Here is a 12,447-nt window from a genome sequence, read left to right as displayed (position 1 = left end):
TTAAAGTGGAAGAAAGCCTTCAAAGTCCCTGCTGATGTGCTGGAACACAAAAAAGGCCCCCATGAATCAACTAACTGAAAGGTAAGACGAAAGTCTGAATTTATGAAAATCTATCTGTATGGACTTTAATTAATTTAATTGCACCATTTATAATGTGAATAAATTCATTCATTCATTATTCATTCATTCACTCACTCACTTACTCCATTCATTCATTCATTCATGAAATTGAGGGCCTAAACTATAACACAGTCAATTTAAACACATTGTCACTAATGCCAGCCTGTTGTAGAGTAATAAGTCTTTAACAACTAATCTCGGAGCTGCCTGCGAAAACATACTGGGAAAAAGTGCTCCGACCGCGAGACCTAGTGGTAAATAGCGATCGATATCCCTCCGTTTATCTCCCGTTATCGGGGTCTGAAAACGACCGCTACAGACGGCACTATGTACAGCCTCCCCCCCCCGCCCGCCCGCGGAGATGATCCGCGATCGCGAACCGTCCGCTTATTAATTGAGACCGTGGCTTCACTTTACCGCGAGTACCTATGTCCCGCGATCGGAGCACTTTTTCCCGATAAGTTTTCGCAGGCAGCTCCGAGATTATTTGTTAAAGACTTATTACTCTACAACAAGCTGGCATTAGTGACAATGTTTAATTGACTATGTTATAGTTTAGGCCCTCAATTTCATGAATGAATGAATGAATGAATGAATGAGTAAGTGAGTGAGTGAATGAATGAATAAGGAATGAATAATGAATGAATGAATTTATTCACATTATAAATGGTGCAATTAAATTAATTAAAGTCCATACAGATAGATTTTCATAAATTCAGACTTTAGTCTTACCTTTCAGTTAGTTGATTCATGGGGGCCTTCTTTGTGTTCCAGCACATCAGCAGGGACTTTGAAGGCTTTCTTGCACTTTAATCAACTTCGCAGCACTTTCTTCAGCCTTTTTAATGCTTTTCCCACTAAATACAATTAACCTGTTGCAAGTTTCCACGACATTTATTCCACAGAACAACACATCGGAATCTCCAGTAAAACAGGCATCTGTGAAGCCCCCTCAGCCATTTTGTGTGCTAGCCTGAAACAAAGCGCGTGATTGGCCAACTGGCAGACAACTCAATGTTAAATGTGCTTTGATTGGACTAAAAAATTCCCGACATTTTTCCGGTTTTTCTCTAATTTAATAAAAATGTGCAAGTCTTCTTCATATCGAGTTTCAGGGGTGATTTATATAGATTGTTCTACACAATATGTGAAAATGTCATGTAGTTTGGTGACTTGGGTCACGAAATCCTATTTCTAGACACATTTGTGATGCTCGGCCCACAGCCTAAACTGCAGACGGACCTCTTTGCTCCTATACTCGACGACTCTTGTTATAAAGGCTACCATGCCATTCGCTTTCTTCACTGCCTGCTGTACCTGCATGCTTACTTTCATCGACTGATGAACAAGGACCCCCAGATCCCACTGTACTTCCCCTTTTCCCAACTTGACGCCATATAGATAGTAAACTGCCTTCCCTTTTTTGCTACCAAGGTAGATAACCTCACATTTATCCGCATTAAACTTCATCTGCCATGCATCTGCCCACTCCCCCAACCTGTCCAAGTCACCCTTCATTCTCACAGCATCCTCCTCACAGTTCACATTGCCACCCAGCTTTGTGTCATCTGCAAATTTGCTAATGTTACTTCGAATCCCTTCATCCAAATCATTAATGTATATTGTAAATAGCTGTGGTCCCAGCACTGAGCCTTGCGGTACCCCACTAGTCACTGCCTGCCATTCTGAAAGGGACCCGTTAATCCCCACTCTCTGTTTCCTGTCTGCCAACCAATTTCAATCCATGTCAGCACTCCACCCCCAATACCATATAATATAACAATTACAGCACGGAAACAGGCCATCTCGACCCCTCTAGTCCGTGCCGAACACATAGTCTCCCCTAGTCCCATATACCTGCGCTCAGACCATAACCCTCCATTCCTTTCCCATCCATATAACTATCCAATTTATTTTTAAATGATAAAAACGAACCTGCCTCCACCACCTTCACTGGAAGCTCATTCCACACAGCTACCACTCTCTGCGTAAAGAAGTTCCCCCTCATGTTACCCCTAAACTTCAGTCCCTTAATTCTCAAGTCATGTCCCCTTGTTTGAATCTTCCCTACTCTCAGTGGGAAAAGCTTTTCCACGTCAACTCTGTCTATCCCTCTCATCATTTTAAAAACCTCTATCAAGTCCCCCCTTAACCTTCTGCACTCCAAAGAATAAAGCCCTAACTTGTTCAACCTTTCTCTGTAACTTAGTTGCTGAAACCCAGGCAACATTCTAGTAAATCTCCTCTGTACTCTCTCTATTTTGTTGACATCCTTCCTATAATTAGGCGACCAAAATTGTACACCATACTCCAGAATTGGCCTCACCAATGCCTTGTACAATTTTAACATTACATCCCAACTTCTATACTCAATGCTCTGATTTATAAAGGCCAGCACACCAAAAGCTTTCTTTACCACCCTATCTACATGAGATTCCACTTTCATGGAACTGTGCACAGTTATTCCCAGATCCCTCTGTTCACCTACATTCTTCAATTCCCTACCATTTACCATGTACGTCCTATTTTATTTTTTATTTTTTATTTATTTATTTATTTATTTATTTTTTTTTTTTTTTTACCACGTGCCCTAATTTTGCCCACTATTCTCCTTTGTGGGACATTATCAAATGATTTCTGAAAGTCCAGGTACACTACATCCACTGGCTCTCCCTTGTCCATTTTTCTAGTTACATCTTCAAAAAATTCCAAAATATTAGTTAAGCATGATTTCCCCTTCGTAAATCCATGCTGACTCGGACCGATCCTGTTGCTGCTATCCAAATATGCGGCTATTTCATCTTTTATAATTGACTCCAGCATCTTCCCCAGCAGGCTAACTGGCCTATAATTCTCTGTTTTCTCTCTCCCGCCTTTCTTAAAGAGTGGAATAACATTGGCGACCATCCAATGCACAGGATCTGCTCCTGAGTCTATAGAACATTGGAAAATTATCACCAATGCATCCACAATTTCTAGATCCACTTCCTTAAGTGCCCTGGGATAGGGAGACGAGAGTGGCGAGATTACAAAGCGCACACATGTTGTTCAGTGCTTCTTGGGCTCCACTCAAAGAACAAAGAAAAAAGTTAAGGGCGTGACCCACTTTCACGACCTAATTCACTACCTCTGCCGAGTTTGCCCTTGACTCATACTCGAAGCATTGGTCGTCATGAGGTAGGAGGCGGCGATGCTCATAGGTACTCGTGGCATCAAGTAGGTCGGGGCGTTTTGTCTATCATGATGAAAAATGTCCACGAGTAAAAAAGGTCGTGAATTAGGTCGTGAAAGTGGGACAGGCACTTTAGTGTAATTATACATTTTCTTATCAAAACACACCTTCTAAATCTGAGTGAAAGATCCGTAGCCAAAGGGAAATAAGGGAGGCTGGACCCATATATTTGCAATGTCAGCCTTATTCTCAAATCTTGGCACAGCTTCAGTACGGCTGCCCATTCCGGATGGACAACTAACTCCATTTTGTTTTCAAATTACTTCCATCTTGGTTCCAGAATGGGAGGATCTCTGTCTCTGTCTCTGTCTCTGTCTCTGTCTCTGTCTCTGTCTCTGTCTCTGTCTCTGTCTCTGTCTCTGTCTCTGTCTCTGTCTCTGTCTCTGTCTCTGTCTCTGTCTCTGTCTCTGTCTCTGTCTCTGTCTCTGTCTGTCTGTCTGTCTCTGTCTCTCCAGGGTGAGAGTTGGGAGTGAGAAATTACGAGGGACTAAGCCCGAGGGGCGGGGGGGGGGGGTGGAAGGTGTTGGAGGAGGGTGTCCCCCCTCCCATTGGTACGGAACGTTTGGATATTTCAGCTTGAAATTGTGCAATATGGTGCATACTGTAGCAAGTCTTTTAACTGCCACTTGAATGCAATATATATGCTTTAAATTGGATTAGCTATGAATAAGGTTAGACTAAATTACATTCCTAATTACATTCCACAGTAAAGCCCAGGCTCTGATCAACACGTGCAGCACATGAATGATCTTAGTGTATTCATGTATGGAAATCAGGTTATAATCAAACACTTGGCCCATGTTGACCAACCTGGGTCTCACTGCACACCTGGTACTACTCCTGGCCCTGACTCCAGTTGCATACCTTCTCTCATTCATGTCCCTGAGTCCAGCCTTACACCTGGCCCCCTATTCTATCCTGATCATAGCTGCTTACCTGCTTAGGTTCCCAGTGCTGAACACACCCCTGGTCCCAGCTTTGACTGCACACCTTGTACTATTCCAGACCTTAACTCTGGATGCAAACTTGGCCTTGCTCCCAGCCCCTTTGCACTGACAATATATCTGGCCCACACATAAAGCCCCATATCTGACCACGTGGACTTAACCTGTTACGTTCAACTCCCCAGGTGCTTATCTAATGCAGTAATCCTTTATGTGGGGCATTTCACAGATCAAATTATGGATAACAAAATTTGCTACATTCATTGGCTTCCTTGTTATCTAACATACGAGTTACTTTGTCAAATGTCATCAATTGGTTGAACACAATTTCTCATCCATAAAATTATGCTCACTCAGCTGTATAAGTATTTTGTTACCATTTCTTTCCTTTTCGTAACAAACTGTCCTGAAGTTATTTTCACCCCCAATATTTTCAGTATTTTGCTGTCTTCCTCTCAGCTGGGACTTTTCCGAAATGCAAAGTCCAATAACTATATATTTAAGCAATATTATTCTATTAAATGTGATCTTGAGAGTACATCATATTTTCTGTGGTATTCATAACACAACAATGGTAAAAAGATATTTGTTTTGATTGTAACCTACCAACATGCATACATTATTACATTACAGTTAATATGTACCATATTATTGTTGTTCCAATGCTCCCCATTCCCAATTACTTTTACATTGAAGTGATTGAAATCCAAGTGAAGTTTAAATGGCATCATAAAAGTAAAACCTCCTGAATGTATGATATTCATTATGTGGTTGGTTGGGGTCAGTATCAGCACAATTACTATATCAAACTTTGAATCTTCAGATGTCCTGGTTCAATCTAAAACTAAAGACAAATAATAATCTCCTCACATATTCCCCTGCAAAAATCTCTGTCACTACTTTAAAATATGCCCCTTCTTTGAACAAGTTCTTAAACATCGCATCTGAATCAGTTTCCATCTGATTACACTCCTTGAGGATGTTCATCTCCATGTTCAATTAATAAAACAACGAGTTTGGGGACATTTCTATTCAACCTGTCAAAGGAATTGGGGGGGGGGGGGGGGGTGGTTAGAAATAGTCAGTGAGGTAAACAAACATAATAATTGAGTGGCAAATGACAATAGTGCTACCTTCCCAATATTTAACTGAAGGAAATAATGGGTTATCGGCTGTATGTTGTGACAGACAGCCTGACACATTTCATGTCATTTAATATTACACTTATCCCATCCCCCTGGATATTCCAGATTAATAAATTAAGGTTTTGTCAACTAATTACAAATCAGGCTCATTACAAATCAATAACATCAGCCAACTCCGAAACATGAAGTGCTGAGCATTGGGATCCAGACATCACGGACAACTGGCCTCAGTTCCCCGCTCACATCTGGCAGTGTTCTCCGTCGAGTGTTTTTGAAAGGGGGGAGGCTGAGCGATCACTGATCACTGGCCTTGGGGGTACCCGGTGAGGGAGTGGAGCAACCGAGTGGGGAGAGGGTGTGGAAGAAGGGTGTCCCCCCTCCCATGGTAGGGACTTTTTGACATTTGATGTATTAAAATCATGTTTTAGTGCATTGTAGAAGTATGATTTCAATGTTTTTTTGCATGAAGTATTTTTAAGAGTTAACTTTTTAAGGGGTAACTTTATCCACACAAAGGGTGATGGGTGTATGGAACAAGCTGCCAGAGGAAGTTGTTGAGGCAGGGACCATCCCAACATTTAAGAAAAAGTTAGACTGATACATGGATTGGACAGGTTTGGAGGTATGGACCAAAAGCAGGTAGCGTAGCTGGGACATGTTGGCGGGTGTGGGCAAATTGCGCCGAAGGGCCTGTTTTCACACTGTATCATTCTATGACTACATTATACCTCCACCATGCATGAATGCTTCAAAATCAAGTGATTGGGGTGGAAGATTGCAATCTTCACGTAGTCCGCCCTGTTTCGACTAATGCAATCAACTTGACGTGCACAAACGGAAGATCAAATACAACAAGTTGTCCAACAACTGTAGGCTGTGCACGCCACACGAAAGAAGAAGAAGAAGTGATCCGAGTTTTATCGCCATATACTCAAGCATAGAAACATAGAAAATAAGTGCAGGAATAGGCACTCGGCCCTTCGAGCCAGCACTGCCATTCAATATGATCATGATTATTCATCTAAAATTTCCTGTTTTTCTCCCATGTCCCTTGATTTTGTTAGCCCCGACAGCTAAATGTAACTCTCCCTTGAAAACATCCAGTGAATTGGCCTCCACTGCCTTCTGTGGCAGAGAATTCCACAGATTCACAACTCTCTGTGTGAAGAAGGTTTGTCCTCGTCTCAGTCATAACTGCCCCCCCCCCCTTTATTCTTAAACTGTGACCGCTGGTTCTGAACTCGCCCAACATCGGGAACATTTTTCCTGCAGTTACAGTAAGTGAAAATCTAGCAGGCAAGCAGGATGCTTTCTCCTACCACACCCATTTGAAGTCCACTATCTTCCACCGTTTCACCCAGTACTTGGTACTTACTTCCAGCTGTTACTGGTTGTCCTCCAGGATGCACCGAGCCACAGCCTGATCCATGCCGGTCACCTGGGCGAATTTCAGATTCAGATTCAGATTCAGATTCAACTTTGTCATTGTCAGTGTACAGTACAGAGACAACGAAAGGCAGTTAGCATCTCCCTGGAAGAGCGACATAGAATATGATTTCAATAAATAAAGCTATTTACATGTATACAGTCATAGTGTTTTTCCTGTGGGAGGAGTGTCCGGGGGGGGGGGGGGGGGGGGGGGGGGGGGTGTGATTGGCAGTCACCAAGGTACATTGTTGAGTAGAGTGACAGCCGCAGGGAAGAAGCTGTTCCTGGACCTGCTGGTCCGGCAACGGAGAGACCTGTAGCGCCTCCCGGATGGTAGGAGGGTAAACAGTCCATGGTTGGGGTGAGAGCAGCCCTTGGCGATGCTGAGCGCCCTTCGCAGACAACGCTTGCTTTGGACAGACTCAATGGAGGGGAGCGAGGAACCGGTGATGCGTTGGGCAATTTTCACCACCCTCTGCAGTGCTTTCCGGTCGGAGACAGAGCAGTTGCCATACCATACTGTGATACAGTTGGTAAGGATGCTCTCGATGGTGCAGCGGTAGAGGTTCACCAGAATCTGAGGAGACAGATGGACCTTCTTTAGTCTCCTCAGGAAGAAGAGACGCTGGTGAGCCTGCTTGACCAGAGTTGAGGTATTGTGGGTCCAAGAGAGGTCATCGGAGATGTTGACCCCAGGAACCTGAAGCTGGAAATACGTTCCACCTCCATCCCGTTGATGTGGATGGGGGTGCGCATGCCGCCCCTAGACTTCCTGAAGTCTACAATGAGCTCCTTGGTCTTCTTGGAGTTAAGGGCCAGGTTGTTGTCAGCACACCATGCTGCTAGGAGCTGGACCTCCTCCCTATAGGCCGACTCATCGTTGTTGGTGATGAGGCCAATCACTGGTATGATCTGCATACTTGATGATGGAGTTAGTACCATGTACAGGTGTGCAGTCATAGGTGAAGATGGAGTAGAGGAGGGGGCTCAGCACACAGCCCTGTGGAACGCCGGTGTTCAGGGTGAGGGTTGAAGAGGTGTGCTTGTCTAACCTAACAGACTCGGGTCTGTTGGTTAGAAAGTCCAGTATCCAGTTGCAGAGGGAGGGGTCGATGCCCAGGTCATCGAGTTTGGTGATCAGTTTAGAGGGTATGATGGTGTTGAATGCTGAGCTGTAATCGATAAACAGCATTCTTACGTAAGTGTCTCTGTTGTCGAGGTGGGAGAGGGCGGAGTGAAGTGCCGTTGAGATGGCATCCTCCGTACTCCTATTCTTGCGGTAGGAAAACTGATAGGGATCCAATGTGGGGGGTAGGCAGCCTTTGAGATGTGCCAGGACCAGCCTCTCGAAGCACTTGATGATGACGGGAGTAAGTGCAACTGGGCGGAAGTCGTTGAGGCTTGTCGCAGTGGAGTGTTTTGTCACCGGCACGATGGAGGTGGTTTTAAGGCACGTGGGGACAACTGCTTGGGCAAGTGACAGGTTGAAGATGTCAGTCCAGACGTCTTGTCAGCTGCGCAGCACAGGCCCTGAGGACGCGCCCGGGGATGCCGTCAGGGCCAGCAGCCTTACGTGCATTAGTCCTACTCAGTGCCACGCACACGTCGTAGGGTGTAAGTGTGAGGGGTTGGTGATCAGCAGGGAGCACAGCCTTGATGGCTGTCTAGATTGTCCCTGTCAAAGCGACCATAGAAGTGATTAAGCTCCTCAAGGAAAGAGGCGTCGCTGGATGTGGGGGTGGTGTTAGTGGGTCTATAGTCCGTGATGGCCTGGATGCCTTGCCACATGTGTCGGGGGTCGGAGTTGTTGAAGCGCTCCTCAATCCTGAGCTTATAGCAGTGCTTGGCCTTCTTGATGCCCCTCTTCAGGTTAGCCCTGGATGAACTGTAGGCTCGAGCATCGCCTGACCTGAAAGCGGTGTCCCGTGCTTTCAGCAGTAGCCTGACCTCGCTGTTCATCCATGGCTTCTGATTCGGGAATATGGTCACCCGTTTGAGGGAGGTGACACTATTGATGGTGCAGTTTATAAAGTCCAGAACAGAGGATGTGTAGGAATCAATGTCCGTGTGGGAGTCAAGGGTGGCCTGTGCTGCAAACGCCTTCCAGTCAGTGTTTGGCACAGAGACACACGGCAGCGGCGCAACGCTTCCAACGCCATGCACTGAGGCTGCTCCATGGCCGGAGCTGCAGTGCGCGACTCGCCAGCCCGGCAAACACTCGCCAGCCCCGCTCCCCGTCCGCATCTGTCCCCATCGCTGCTTCTGCTTCCAACACCTGCGGGCCATGCAGTTGATATGCGTTTTGAAATTTTCATTGATCACAGAATTTCTCACAACAGAGTGAGAGAAATTTGTGATCAGCGTGAGAATTTGGCGAAAAGCATGATTCCCACGCTCAATGCATGGTTGTCAGCCCTGCCTCTCTATCCCTCTCTCTCCCCCTCTGTTTCTCACCCTCTGTTTCGTCCCCTCTGTTTCCCCCCCTCTGTCTCCCCCCCTCTGTCTCCCCCCCCTCTGTCTCCCCCCCTCTGTCTCCCCCCCTCTGTCTCCCCCCCTCTGTCTCCCCCCCTCTGTCTCCCCCCTCTGTCTCCCCCCCTCTGTCTCCCCCCCCTCTGTCTCCCCCCTCTGTCTCCCCCCCTCTGTCTCCCCCCCTCTGTCTCCCCCCCTCTGTCTCCCCCCCTCTGTCTCCCCCCTCTGTCTCCCCCCCTCTGTCTCCCCCCCTCTGTCTCCCCCCTCTGTCTCCCCCCTCTGTCTCCCCCCTCTTGTCTCCCCCCCCTCTGTCCTCCCCCCCTCTGTCTCCCCCCCTGTTCCCCCCCCTCTGTCTCCCCCCCTCTGTCTCCCCCCTCGGTCTCCCCCCCTCTGGTCTCGCCCCCCCCCTCCGTCTCCCCCCCCCCCTCTGTCTCTCCCCCCCCTCTGTCCTCCCCCCCCCTCTGTCTCCCCCCCCTCTGTCCTCCCCCCCCCCCCTCTGTCTCCCCCCTTCTGTCTCCCCCCCCTCTGTCCTCTCCCCCTCTCTCTCCCCCTCTCTCTCTCTTTCCCCCATTCTCTCACACCCTCTCCACCCCTTCTCTCTCTTTCTTCCCTCTCACCCCTCTCCCACCTCACTCTCACCCCTCTCTCTCCCCCCTCTCCCTTTTCTCTCTCTGCATTCACACCCCCTCTATCTCTACCCTCTCACCCCTCTCTCTCTCTCTCTCTCTCTCTCTCCCTCCACCTCCCTTTGAGAGTCTGTCCCTTCGGGAAAGACACTCTCATGGCAGCTGTGCAACGTCTCCGACGGCCCGGGACTCTTGCACTGCTCCATGGCCGGAGCTGCAGCGAGCGACTCGCCAGCCCCGGATCCCCGCATCTATTCCCGCCGCTGGTTCTGCTCCCATCCCTCCCTTAGCCCCGGCTCTCCAATACCCGCGGACCATGCAGTTTATCCGAGTTTTGAAATTTTCGTTGATCACAGAATTTCTCACCACAGATTGTGAGAAATTTCTGATCCACGTGAGGGCGTCAGAGTTTGTTCAAATGCGTGATTCTCATTTGAGCAAAGCATGAGAGTTGGCAGCCCTGGTGAGATAGAGAGAGGGAGAAAGAGAGACAGTTACCGAGAGAGAGAGACAAGAGACAGAGAGAGAGAGGGAGAGACAGAGAGAGAGAAACAGAGAGACAGACAGAGAGAGAGTGCTGGAGTAACTCAGCGGGTCAGGCAGCATCTGTGGAGAAGATAGATACAAAGTGCTGGAGTAACTCAGCGGGTCAGGCAGCATCTGCGGAGAGAATGAATGGGTGACATTTTGGGTCGAGACCCTTCTTTGGTTTAGTCCGCGCCGACCAGCGATCACCCCGTACACTGGCAGTATCTTACGCACATTAGGATCAATTTAACAATTTTTCGGAGGCCGAGTAATCTGCAACCTTGAACGTCTTTGAAATGTTGGAGGAAACCGGAGCACCCAGAGTAAAACCCCACGCAGGTCAAGGGGAGAACGTGCAAACTCCGCACAGACAGCACCCATAGTCAGGATCGTACCCGGGTCTCTGGCGGTGAGGCAGCAACTGTACCGCTGCGTCACTGTGCCGCGCATAATTATATAAGTTTCCTCCACCATAAACGCACCCAATATGTGCTAGTAATGTCCTGTTTGCCAGCTTGTTGACCCTCTGTGTTCCCCTCCTGCAGGGTTTAGGAGCCGTTGCTGTGGACGGAGAGACAGGGACGCGAGCGGCCATTGAAGGCGGCCAGGGTGCCGGTGAGCCCCCCCCACCCATCTGCTCGGTGTGCGGCTGAGCTTCGATGGAGGACCACATGACGGGGCACAACCAGGAGAAGCTTTATGAGTGCGACGTGTGTGGCAAGGCCTGGCGGAGCCCGAGTCTGCTGGAGATCCACCAGCGGATGCACACAGGAGAACGCCCCTTCGACTGCTCGGAGTGCGGCAAGAGCTTCGCCCGCTATGAAAACCTGCAGCGGCACAAGAGTGTGCACTCCGGCGAGAGGCCCTTCACCTGCTCCGTCTGCGGCAAGAGCTTCAAGATGGCGAATAACCTGAAGAGACACCGAAAAGTGCACACGGGCGAGAAGCCCTATGGCTGCTCCACCTGCGGCAAGAGCTTTACCCGGTTGTATGGGCTGCAGGAGCACCGGCGGGTGCACAGCAGTGAGCTGCCCTTCACCTGCTCTGACTGTGGAAAAGGCTTCAAGTCGTCGCCGGACCTGAAGGTGCACAGGCGACTGCACCCTGGGGAGCGGCCCTATACCTGCAGCGAATGCGGCAAGGGCTTCACCCGCTTCAGAAACCTGCTGGGGCATCAACACACCCACAACGGCGAGCGTCCCTACACCTGCACCCAGTGCGGTAAGGGCTTCACCCAGTCCACCAGCCTGCTGTCCCACCAGCGCACCCACACCGGGGAACGGCCCTACACCTGCAGCGACTGCGGCAAGGACTTCAGCCGCTCCGACAGCCTGCTGTACCACCAGCGCACCCACACCGGCAAGCGCCCATACACCTGCGCCCAGTGCGGCAAGGGCTTCAGTAAGTCCAGTCACCTGCTGTCCCACCAGCGCACCCACACCGGGGAACGGCCCTACACCTGCAGCGACTGCGGCAAGGGCTTCAGCCGCTCCGACAGCCTGCTGTACCACCAGCGCACCCACACCGGCGAGCGCCCCTACACCTGCGCCCAGTGTGGCAAGGGCTTCACTCAGTCCAGCAGCCTGCTGTAGCACCAGCGCACCCACACCCGCGAGCGCCCCTTTACCTGCGTCCAGTGTGACAAGGGCTTCACTCGCTCCTCCAAGCTGCTGTCCCACCAGCGGGTGCACGCCGGCGACCGTCCCGTCCCCAGCCCTGTGTGTGGAGAGCGCTTTGCCATGGCTTCCCGCACCCTGTCTCACCAGAGCGTGCACACCAGTGGCCAGCCCTACGACTGCCCGTACTGCGGTGAGGAGTTTGACAGCTCGCGGGGGTTGCGGCAGCACCGGAGGACCCATGCCGGCGAGCAGCTGCTCCCACTGTGACAAGAGATCACGGGGGCTGCAGGAGCACCAGCGGTTACACACCGGAGAGAGACCCTTTGTGTGCGCTGA

Source organism: Amblyraja radiata, chromosome 16 (assembly GCF_010909765.2).
Source record: "Amblyraja radiata isolate CabotCenter1 chromosome 16, sAmbRad1.1.pri, whole genome shotgun sequence".
In the NCBI taxonomy this organism is placed as follows: Eukaryota; Metazoa; Chordata; class Chondrichthyes; order Rajiformes; family Rajidae; genus Amblyraja; species Amblyraja radiata.
This window is presented reverse-complemented; position numbering follows the sequence as displayed.